Source organism: Arvicanthis niloticus, unplaced genomic scaffold (assembly GCF_011762505.2).
Source record: "Arvicanthis niloticus isolate mArvNil1 unplaced genomic scaffold, mArvNil1.pat.X pat_scaffold_871_arrow_ctg1, whole genome shotgun sequence".
NCBI classification, from domain to species: Eukaryota; Metazoa; Chordata; class Mammalia; order Rodentia; family Muridae; genus Arvicanthis; species Arvicanthis niloticus.
In genome coordinates this window covers 1-9,235 of record NW_023046451.1, presented here as the reverse complement: position 1 = coordinate 9,235, position 9,235 = coordinate 1, and the positions used below count along the sequence as shown (strand labels likewise).

General features: G+C 50.7%; 1 pseudogene across 1 annotated transcript; it reads left to right on the top strand.

Moving 5' to 3' along the window:
* Nucleotides 1-761: 761 nt before the first annotated feature.
* On the top strand, nt 762-8,822 carry LOC117702490 (3-hydroxyanthranilate 3,4-dioxygenase-like; annotated as a pseudogene). The gene is made up of 4 exons (XR_013070424.1): nt 762-1,032; nt 4,397-4,475; nt 8,368-8,452; nt 8,697-8,822. The product of XR_013070424.1 is annotated as a 3-hydroxyanthranilate 3,4-dioxygenase-like (transcript).
* The last annotated feature ends 413 nt before the right edge of the window (nt 8,823-9,235 follow it).

The following is a 9,235-nucleotide window of genomic DNA, read 5'->3' as shown; positions in this document are numbered from 1 at the left end:
TTCTTCACAGGCGTGTGGCTTAAAACATACATGAGTGGGAATTGTAGGTTTACAGTGGCATCCATCTGTAATCCCAGCACTGAGGCAGAAGGATAGAGTTTGAGTCTAGCCTGAGCTACATAGCAACTTGCCCAACATCTTGGATTACAAAGTGATTTCTTGTTTCAAAAACCAAAACCAAATAACAAAATATAAACAAGACACGCAAGGGGACAGGGATATAGTGAAGCTCTGTGGCAGAGTTTGCCCAGCAAGCTATAAAGACCCTGGTTCAGTTTCCAGTGGATTAAAGAGCTCACTCGGAACAGTGCTGGGCACCTCATTCCTGCCCACTACTACTAGGTGCTGGGGCTGCCTAGCTGGACCGGGCCTCAGCTGCAAAGCAAGGAGAGGACAAGGTATCTGGGTCTAGCCAATCACACCTGCAGGACCGGGTCAGACCTCCATACTCCGGAGGAGACTGGATACCTTGTTAATTGCCTCCTGTGATGGCCTCTGTGTGCTCCCGTCGCCTTCAGTTCTCCTCGTGCTCAAAGTCTCCGATTTTCAAACCTTTATTCTCCTATCACAATATTTCTTTAGGGGCGGGGCCTCTAGGAAAGTGGAAAGCCCAGCATCCTGCATCTTACGTGGGCCTAGTAGGTACCAGAGTCCAGCCTAGGACCGAAGTAATTAGGTATTGGGAGGATGCTGGCCATATCCCAGGAGGCGGGTCTGTTCTTGAGCTTTTGATCTCTGCCCCGGAGGACCCGCCCTATGAGCAGGGGCCAGGCAAACAGGCTCAGACCCCAGATCCGCACCACAGGGTGGCTGGAGATTGCTCAACTCTTTGCCCTCTGGTAAGTTAATTAATGAGGTGGCCGCCCCGGACACTGAGCAGATCACAACACCTCTTCAACTACCGGATTACCTAGCGACCACGTTGTGGGCAGAAGAGTCCTGCTGGCCTGCCATGGAGCGCTGTGTGAGAGTGAAGTCTTGGGTAGAAGAGAATCGGGCCTCCTTTCAGCCTCCGGTTTGCAACAAGCTTATGTGAGTCCCCAGCATCCGGTGACTACAACCCACACCCTTTCTTATTCCTTTCTCCTCCCTCACCCGTCCCTTCCCCCTCTAGCCTTGAGTTCCATCCACTGGGTGCTCTTCTGGGGAGGGGGGAAACTACCTGTTTCTTCTTTCACTACCTCAGTCTGTTCCTCTTTCTGGAGACCACAGTGGAGATGGTGGCCTTGACTTCCGAGACCCGAGACCCGAGACCCGCTTGAGTGTCTCTGAGGCCGTGAGAGATGAGATGGCAGGGTGTGACATTCCTTCCATGGCTGAAAGCAGCTTTCCAACCCAATGCACCCATGCACCTTGGGGAAAGCCTGGTTTTCCTTGTCCCAGACTAGAATTTTAAGGCCTAGAGACCCCAAACCATGCACCTCAACCCTGGCAAACCCTGAAGCTGAGTCAGATGAACAATTCTTTGGATGGTGTGTGTGTGTGTGTGTGTGTGTGTGTGTGTGTGTGTGTGTGTGTTTCTATAGACCAGGCTTAACTCACAATGTAGCTAAGGGTGGGCTTTAATCCTCAGTCTTCCAGCTTCTACCTCCCAAGTGCTAGAATGACAGCTGTATAGCACCACACCCTGTTTCTGAGGTGCTGAGCGTGGAAGTCAGTGAATGTTAGGCACACACACTTTTCCGAACTGAACTACATCCCTAGCTGTGGGGATTCTTAATTCAGGGCTCAAGGCCACACACAGACCAGACCCTCCAGGCCTCCTTTACCTACAGCACGGACTGACCTGTTCATGCTGCCTCCATCACCTCCCCCTCCCCTTCCTCAGTTCCACAGCTGAGCTTCTTGCAACACCTCTGCAGACCCGAAGTCCCCATGTCTGTGTGGCTGTAAGTCATTTCCAGTAGGCAGTGTCCCAGCCCAGCAGGCTACAGCCACCTACCCTCCAACAGGAAGAATAGGTCAAGTATATTTCGTCACTTCCTTGACTTCTCACAGTAGCCCCCCATGGGTGGGATTTAATAAGTAACTTTCCCAATGTCACAGAGCTAGTGGGGGACAGAGTCCACATGCAAGCCCAGGAACAGTTTGACTACAAAGTCCGTGCATGTTCTTGGTCACTGCGCAACACGGCAACCCCCTCCCCTCCCCTCCCCCCCCAACCCACCCGTAGCTACCCATGACGGCCCCTCGGAGCCTCTTCTCTTCTGTCATTGCTGCTTTCCCCAGTTTGGAGCTTTATCATTTTTGCCCTTTTTTTTTTTTTAAACCACTTCTTCCCTGTCTGCGGTCTCTCATTCTCACTCCTCCCAGTCTTCCTCCTTTCAATCGCATGGGCATCTCTGATTCTGTCCACATCAGCCTGGTCAGCTGCGACCACCTTGCCTCCAGCCCTGCTTCCCGCCTCTGCCTCTCCAGTCCTCTAGAACTCCTGGCGTTCACCATCACGACCATCGAGGCCCTCCCTTGATTTAGTCAGCTGGTGTTTGCTGAGCACCACGGTGCTCTGGACAGTGGCCTATGGCAGGGGGCAAACTGACAAAGCACCTTCCTTGTAGAACTGTTGAGAGGAGATGCCAATCAGTATGAAGTAGCCTGTGGAGAGAACCCTTCGTCCATAAGAGGATAGTTTTCATGATGAGTCTGCGCCATGCCTGGCCCTAGCTTCTCTGGTACTTTGCTGGTATCAGTGATGTTCTTTGGTTTCAAATGCATGAACCCAGTGTCCGCTTTCATCCTCAGCGACACTCTCCTGCTGTGAGTCTCCACGTCCAAATTCCCACTCGTAAAAACCTCACATTGCACTGAGCAAAGCATAAGGCAGTTGGGACCGTTGATCCTTCCTTGTCAGACTCCTGTTTCCTCAAGGCATTCTCTCTCTCTCTCTCTCTCTCTCTCTCTCTCTCTCTCTCTCTCTCTCTCCACCCCTCTCTCCTCCAATCAAGACTGCTCCCCTCCCTCCCACAACATGATGCACAGCACTGTTAGAGAGGCAGGTTCTAAGGCTTACATCCAGCTCTCATATGCTATGGCCATGTGGTATGAAATATAGCTCATTCCATTATAACTTTCCTGTACCTGCAACAGCCCTGTTTCTGAATAAGTTCACCCTCTGAGGTCCTGGGGGTTAGGACTCTAACACAAGAGTTTGGACCAGTGCCAGAATTCAAGCCATAACACCCCACTGAGATGAGAAGCTGCTGGAGGGCTCTGAGCACAGGAGGAACACGTCCGGCTTGTGCATTCTGGCTGGAGGGTGTATGTGAGGTATAGTTTTCAAATGGGCTTGTTTAAGAACTTTCTGTATGTGCTCTAAGTATATCTCAGTTAAGTCTATTAATAAAGGACCAAAAAAAAAAAAAAAAATGGCTGAAGGGATGGACCAATGGGCAGGGCACTTGCCATCACAGACCTGAAGACCTGAATTGACTCACATCACTGAAAGAAGCCAAGGCAGGAACCTGGAGGCAGGAGCCATGAAGGGGTGCTGCTTGCTGGCTTGCTCTCCATAGCTTGCTCAGTCTGCTCTCTTATAGACCCTAGGACCACCAGCCCAGGGATGGCACCACCCACAGTGAGCCAGGCCCTTCCCCATCAATCAAGAAAATCATCAATCTGGCTCATAGGCCAAGGGGCATTTTCTCAACTTCCCAAATCACATAAAACTATTTAGAATATACATACATTTTTAAAAAACCTTGCCGGGCAGTGGTGGCACATGCCTTTAATCCCAGCACTTGGGAGGCAGAGGCAGGTGGATTTCTGAGTTGGAGGCCAGCCTGGTCTACGGAGTGAGTTCCAGGACAGCCAAGGCTATACTGAGAAACCCTGTCTCGAAAAAAACAAACAAACAAACAAAAAACCCAAAAAACAAACAAACAAACAAACAAAAAAACCTTATAAGTTAAAGCTGCCTTGCTGGGTGAGAAAACTAAAGCCCAGTAAAGTCGACTAGCACGCCCAAGATTGCAGCAAAGCTGAATCAGTCTTCGGAGGTGTTTTGTGCTTGTGAACACACGTCAGACACATATCTCCTTACCCTCTTGGATGCCACTGCTCCTGAGTCCCCAGAGTATGGTCCCCAGTGGTGGAGAGTGTCACAGCAGTCAGGCTGAGAGCTCCTCTTTGTTCTCTGGTCACTGAGAACTCGAGCATGGCCCAGGGTTCACAGAGCTATGCACGGCCATGCTGTGTCTTTGTTGGAATGAAGACATGCAGACAATCATCCATGGAGACACGTTAATGCATGCAGAACAGTGTGGATGGAGGAGATGTTCTCTCAGATATGTGTACCAGACCTCTTCCTGTCCCTACAGTCCCTGCTTCCCTCTCCACCACCCCCCCAACCCCCTTCCCAGGAGTTGATTCAGGTCCTCTTCTTGCCTCTCCACTGCAGGCACCAGGAGCAGCTCAAAATCATGTTCGTTGGAGGCCCCAATACCAGGAAGGATTATCACATTGAAGAGGGTGAGGAGGTAGGCCACGCTGCCCTTCCCTGCCACCTGCTGCCACTCGGAGGGTAGGGGGTGTAGATACTTCTAGACTAGGGCTAGAGTAAGTGGCCCAGAGAAAAGCAAATGCAACTGCCAGGAGAAGGGAAAATTGTTGCCTTAGAATTGGGGTACCTGCATGGTGCCTGGGAAACTCACTGAGGAGATTGCGGGATCTCCACTTCATCCACACGTGGTGGTGGTCCCTCCCCTTCAACCTGAATATATGATTGGTCCTCCACATGAGACACGAATTCTGAAGGAGTCCATTGACCTTTGATCCCAGAATCAGGTTCTCCGTCTCCTTCATACAAGGAGAAAATTATCTGAGGACACAAGGGGGTGGAGGAGAAATGGAGGCAACTCAGGAGGTAGAGCATGGGCAGTGCTGAAGAAGGAGTTGGGACTGGGTGGCCCCCCTTTACTACTAGAGGCAGCAAGCCCCAAGTCTGGAAACTGAATTCTGTGCTTCTACACTTGTGTACTGAAGCTATATTTAAAAAGCAAAACTTGAGTGTGATGGTGAACATCTGTAATCCAGGAGTGGAGGCAAAGAGGGTCAGGAGTTCAAGGCTCCTAGGCCGAAAGATGGAAATTTGTCTGGAAGGAAGAGGAAGAAGAAGCAGAAAAAGAAAGAGGAAGAGGAATGGAAGAAGAGAAAGAAAAGGAGAAGAGAAAGAGGAAGAGGAGGAGGAGGAAGGAAGGAAGGAAGGAAGGAAGGAAGGAAGGAAGAAGGAGGAGGAGGAGGAAGAGGAGGAGAAGAAGAGGAAGGAGAAGAAAGAGGAGGAGGAATGGAAGAAGAGAAAGAAAAGGAGAAGAGAAAGAGGAAGAGGAGGAGAAAGGAAGAAGAGGAGGAGGAGGAGGAGGAAGAGGAGGAGGAGGAGGAGGAGGAGGAGGAGGAGGAGGAGGAGGAGGAGGAGGAGGAGGAAGACAACCCTGATCCTCCTGAATGACACATATAGTATATATCAGGATGTGCTGTGCTGGGAAAGGACCACTGTAAAGTGCCCCCTTATTTTCTGGAAGACCTGGTTCTGGGGTTTGGGCCTCCACCCCTATCACTGGCATCCCCAACACCAACTTAGGACTGCTCACTGTGAAGCCTTGAGAATGCTCTATCAGCAAACACTAAGGGCATGAGAATGGCAGGCAGAGGGCAACAGGCCTACAGCAGTGGCCAGACCTGAGCAGAACCAGTTCTGCACACCTTGACCCTCTCCTAGCCATTGAACACCTCCCTCACAACTGGTTTCCTATGATGGAAGACTACATGAAAATCTAAACTACAAAGAGATGGGGGGCGGGGTTAGAGCTGAGTAGCCGCAGTGACTGAGGCCCAGGTAGCCTTTACTGCTTGGCAAGCAGGCTCATCTCCACTCGACAGTTAGGCCTGTTGTCAGTGTCCACCCTGCCTGTCCCCCATTGTCTAGCTCCTTCTTCTTTGTCCTTGTTCAACTCAAGGTCTGTCGCCCCTCTGCACTGCTCAAGTGCGTATGTGTCTGTGCCAGCTGGCTTTTATGTCATCTTGGCACAAGTTAGAGTCATCAGAGAGGAGGGAGCCTCGATTGAAATAGGGTCTCCATAAGATCTGGAAAGCTGGCCCAGCCCACTATGGGTGGTGCCATCCCTAGGCTGGTGGTCCTAGGTTCTATAAGAAAGCAGGCTGAGTAAGCCATGAAAAGCAAGCCAGTAAGCAGCACCCCTCCATGGCCTCTGCATCAGTTTTTGCCTCCAGGTTCCTTCCCTGTTATGAAAACATTGATAACCCTAAGTAAAACCATGTCCATGAGTCCTGGACCAGTACATACTGTGATTCCATACTGTGATTCAGCTGGTGGCTAAGAGATGAGCCAGGCTGGCTTTGATGAGGAGAGATACTTGGTAGCTCAGAGAAGTCTGGATGGAGGTAGGTTTGTAATAAGAGGGCAGGGTTTGGTCTTCCGAGTCCCTGAGCAGCCTTAGAGCAAATCGAGGGTCAGTATCCTCTTTGTCCTTGCCTATCCTTACCCAGCCCCTGAGCAGTCACTCTGAGTGATGTTCAAAGCACATCTGGCCCTGGGTGCACTTGATTTCCCTTCTGGCTGAGCACTGGTCTCTGAGATAACCCATAGATGCCCTGCACCAACTCACCACTCAAACCCACTTTCTCTGGTGGTTGCCAAGAATGAAGGCAATTGGCTGAGAAGGAGATGTTCCTCTGGCTAGTCATATGACTAGATAGATGCATATCCTGTGCCCTTGGTCTGAGCCTTCTCTTGCAGCACAGGGGACTATGGCTCTGCCTGTGGAGAAATACAGTGTGCACAGAGTAGTTACTTAATAGCTATGGGTCCTTACCTGTTTCTGGCTCCCCTACCTGTGAGTCCTTTCCGGGTCACAGAAGCCAAACTCAATTTAATATCTGCGAGCCAGTGCACTTAATCTTCCAGCTAGCCCTAGGTCTCAAACATCATTCACTTCCCAAGAAGCATAATTCCTTTTGGATTGCCCAGGGTTACCACTGGTGATTTTCTGCTGTCAGGAGTATGTCCTCTGCTGCAGTCCAGGCCCACCCCTCATTGCAGAGAAGGGGACAAGTCAGGAAAATCCCACTGTTGCCTTCTGGTTTTGATCAATAGCTGTTAATATCTTATTGTCAGCCTGGAAAAGGGTTGAATCTGGCCCCTTTCTCCCAACTTGATATTTGCAGTCTCTCCCCGTAACTGTGGGGGTCCCTCCTCTTCTCTTCCACCATGAAAAGACCCAAGATTTATACTGAGGACTGATCACACACACACACATACACACACGCACACGTACACGCACACACTCAATTGCTTCCAATGAAGAAACCTAGTAGGTTTTCCTGATTTGTTTTAAATAACATAAGGTGTGTGTGTGTGTGTGTGTGTGTGTGTGTGTGTGTGTGTGTGTTATAACAAGCATCCTGCCATGGAGCTGCATCTTTAATCATATGGCTTGTTTTTAATAATGAAAGTAAATACCATTCATTGTCGAAAACATAGGAGGTGTAGCAAGCTTTCCCTCGTTCATAGCCATGAACACTGTCACTATGCTATATATGGGCCACTCTGTAATTAGGATCCTCTGGGAATCATTTTTTGTTTGCTTCAGGTTTTTTGTTTGTTTTTGTTTTTTTGAGACAAGGCCTCACTCTATAGCCCAGGCTGGCCTCAAACTCAAGGCAATCTTTCTGCCAAATTGAGACATGAGTCATATGTCCAGCTCATAAGGTACTGGTTAGGATTTTAGGTTAGAGTAGAAAATTTAGTAGGAGCCCCCTAGAGAGAGCCCAGCCACCAAGTCCATCTGCCTAGGCTGTCAATGGCCACAGCCCAGTGCCAGAGCATCTCAGTGGCTGGAGGAATGCACAGGGCCCCAAAGCTACCCAGGCTATGATCCCAACTGCAGTCCAAGACTCACCAGCTTAGACCAGCTGCTTTGAGCCTCAGCTTTCTTTTTTCAAAATGGGGCTAATAATGTTGACGCTGGGCTTGTAAGATTTCTGATGTGCATGAAAAGGCCCAGTCTAAGTTAAGGGATATCCCCACTGCCGTGTCGCTGAGTTCTTCCGGGAGCTTCTTATCCAGCCTTCTGCATCCCTCCTCCTGGCCAGACACCTGCTGTTTGTACCCTGGGTAATCTGATGATCACCCACATGTTTCCAGATTTACAATTCCAGACATGCAGATCCCTGTACGTTTCCAACTTTCTTGTCTGGGGCTAGGGGGTCCAGGGGCTTTAGAGCAGGGGTGCCGGACCTCGAGGCCTTCAGGAAGATTTTCCGGTTTTCTGGTCAGAGTTCAGATCCTGGGCAGAAGTTAAGGATCTAAAAAATGGAGCAGGTTAGTCCTTGGGGGTCTTGGTTTTCCCACAGGTGTTTTACCAGCTGGAGGGAGACATGATGCTCCGAGTCCTGGAGGCAAGGAGAACATCGCGACGTGGTTATACGGCAGGGAGAGGTGAGGCTGACCACAAAGAAAGGCTAAACCCACCCCGGGTCGTTTTCCCATCCTCAGGGCTCCCCCTTTTCTGAGCACAGGTTTCCCATTCCCCTCGGGTTTCCCATGGTCTTAGGGTAGAGGCTGGCAGAGAGTGGGCTCCAGGGTGAACGGCCAGAGCTCCCGTGGGTCAACCAGCATGCCGGGGGCACGCAGTCACCTTGAGAGATTGCAGTCTCCACTGGACTCCTCTTTACCCCTGCAGATATTCCTCCTGCCTGCTAGGGTGCCCCACTCCCCGCAGAGGTTTGCCAACACCATGGGGCTGGTGATTGAGAGAAGGCGGCTGGAGAGTGAGCTGGATGGGCTGAGGTAATTAATTGCTTGTGTGTGGTGGGAGCATGGGAGATCAGGGAGCTAACAGCAGAGGGTATTGTTCAAAAGTATAGCAGGAAGGATCAATGACAGACTGAAGAAAGTACTTCCTGGCCGCCAAGAGACTAGAGGGCTTGGCAACGGGAGGCAGTGGAGAACCTGGATTTGCTGACTGACCAGAGAAGGGACAGTAGGCTTGATGACTAGGGGAGGGGGTGGTCTCTGTGGTGCTCATGAAGACTCCAGCTGGGACCTTGCTTTTGTGCATTCTGCAGGTCTGCTAGGAACCTTGTGGTGGGGAGGGGTGACTGCAGATGGGGAGACTGGAGGAACCCAAAAGCTACATGTTCTAATGTGGGCAAAGTCAGCTGCTAGCAGCCGGGCCTGCAGAAGCTGTCCTTCACCAGTGCTTCCGTACTTGTGTCTCTA